We start from the raw sequence: 2,416 nt of genomic DNA, 5'->3' as shown, positions 1-2,416 counted from the left end.
CCCGCCACCCCCCTTCTATCGGCCGTGGGCGGAGGGGTCACCCCCACCTTCCCGGCCGGGACACCCGCACAGCCCCGGGCCACCCCGCACCGCCCCAGTGAACGACCCCATCTGTGGGGGCATCCCGGCACGGCCCCGGGCACCCTGCACGGTCCTGTGCATACAGAACCCTGCCCCAGTGCAGCCCGTGCCTGCCCCAGCCACGCTGCAAGGGTCCCTTTCCCCCCGTGCCGTGCTGCCCCTGCACACCCCACGGCAGCTGGAGCCCCCTTCGGCCTCGGCACATCTCCCCACAGCCGGGGGAGCGGTCCCCGCCTCTCGCACTGCCCCGCAGTGCCCAGCGGGTCTGGGGAGCATTCAGCAGGTGCTCAGTGTGGGGTGCCCCACCCCAGCCTCAGCCTTGGGGACCGGCCCAGCCCTGCCACGCACCGGGCTTCAGTCTCAGCAGCCACCCAAAGGCTCCCAGCAGCACCGCGCAGCGAGACCCAGCACCTCTGTCATTCCCCCTCCCAGCATGGGGGTATTTTCTCCTCCCACTCATGGCCTCCTGGCAGGAGCCGCCTCTCCTACAGCCCGCCGCTGCCCATAGCGATGTTTCAGTCTTGCCTGATGGGATTACAGAAATCATTTGAAGCAGGGCATGGATTTGGGTCTTGATGGATGTATCTGATTGCTGCCTCCCTCTGCCATTGCCAAGGTAGCATCAGCTGCGATGCCTCCACAGAGCAGGCACCGTTTCCTGTTTAAGATGTTTGCATGGCAGAATCTGAAGGGCAGCAATTAATTTCAACTCTCCCACACACCTCTGGCACCTGCAGTGAATCTGTGAATGTGCAGTGGCAGAGAGATCCCTGCACCCCAGTGCATGTTGGGCTTCACCCGCCCCAGTGCCTTCCAGCTGCTGCTGCAGGGCAGGGCAGAGCTTCCCTGCTTCTCCTGCCCTGCTACCTCTCCCAGGGACTGCTTATGGGTGGTCAAGTACTTCCAAATATGACTTGTAAATTTAAGTCAGGTACAAAATCTAATGGAAATACTAATTTTTTGCAATGAATGCTTCAAATTATTTTGTAAATAACGCATGTATGTCTGCATATGCACATTGTATATATATATATATATAATGCATAGAGGGTGAGCTGCAAGCTGCCACCCACTATGCTGTTGAGCAGGCAACGTGGTCCAGCACTGCCTGGGATGGCTGCACAACCCTGCCCTGTGCTTACCAGGGCTCACTGGCTCTCAGCAGCATCTTGAGGGGGGCCTTGGACCGATGCTGAGCTGCCCTGCAGCAGGCAGGGTATCAGGCATAGCTCGCTGTGTCCTGCTCCCCAACAAAACCAGTCCAGGATGGGATCATGGAGCACAGCTGCAGTGGTGCCTGCAGGAGAGCTGGGTACTCGCACAGCTGCTCCACGCCCAGCCTCAGTTGCTTGACTGAGCAGTGATCGATTTTCTTGCACAACACCAGTTCTGACAGTGCCTGACAAGCCACCTTTGCCCAGGCTATGGTCCATGAGGACCCTCCGTGCCAGGCTGCTGGGTGGGGTGGGTGTGTAGGGCAGAGCCTCCTCAGCCCATCCATCCCCCACAATGCATCAAGATTTGTTGCAATCTCGGGTTTCTCCTCAGCTGCTGGGCACAGCCCGTGTGGCATCGCCTTGAGGGAGCCCAGCATCAAACGGGCTCACCCCGCACCGCCCCCTCCCTGCACTGGTGGCCGCAGCAGGGCAGCTGTGTGCACTGCTCAATGGGCAGCGTGTATGAAAATGCCCCCGGTTGCCTCTGGCTCTGTCACAAGCAGCGTTTAGCCACGACTCGGAGAAGGAGCAGAAGGGCTGGAAGCTGTCAGCCCTGCTTAAAACGGCCGCGGCTCAGTGCTAATGTGCAGCACGGCAGCTGCGAGGCACGCAGCCAGGCCAGGCATAGCCCTGTGTGCTGTGACCAGCTCCTGCACCGGTCCCCACTTCCCCCCGGAACCTCCTGCACCCGCTGGGAACCTCTGGGCAGCCACCGAGGGATGTGTGGGATCTTGGACACTGTGTCAGCCCGGCGTCTGTCACCACAGCAGAGCTCTGGAGTGCTGCTCATCCCACTCAGACCTGGCCTGCCAAGCAGCTGGCACAGCTGGGGGAAGCCTTTTGCCAGAGGAACAGCAGGGCCGTGCAATAAAGGGTCCCGTGGCAGCAGGCGCTTGGCCACAGGAAGGGACAAGTCGTCCCTTTCTCCCCGGAGGGCAGGGTGGCTCCTGGGGTGTTGGATCCTCCCATCACAGCTCACAGCAGCTCAGCACCCGCTCTGGCACCGCAGCACTGCCGTGTCACCACAGCTGCCGTGCAAGGCCAGCCACTCCCCGCACCCCTGTCGGGCCCCCCGGCCGCGCTGCTCCCGGCCCGCTCCGGCTCGCGCAGGGGCGGCC

The 2,416-nt window shown here is 61.8% G+C and overlaps 1 protein-coding gene across 1 annotated transcript in view; it reads right to left on the bottom strand.

The window, feature by feature from the left end:
• NLGN3 (neuroligin 3) overlaps nucleotides 1-444 on the bottom strand; it is a 38,122-nt gene extending 37,678 nt beyond the window's left edge. The window contains 1 exon segment of the mRNA XM_014306582.2: nucleotides 430-444. The gene's annotated coding sequence lies outside the window, so the exon portion shown is untranslated.
• Nucleotides 445-2,416: the final 1,972 nt, after the last annotated feature.

Source organism: Geospiza fortis, unplaced genomic scaffold, assembly GCF_000277835.1.
Source record: "Geospiza fortis unplaced genomic scaffold, GeoFor_1.0 scaffold157, whole genome shotgun sequence".
Lineage (NCBI taxonomy): Eukaryota > Metazoa > Chordata > Aves > Passeriformes > Thraupidae > Geospiza > Geospiza fortis.
This window is presented reverse-complemented; position numbering and strand designations above follow the sequence as displayed.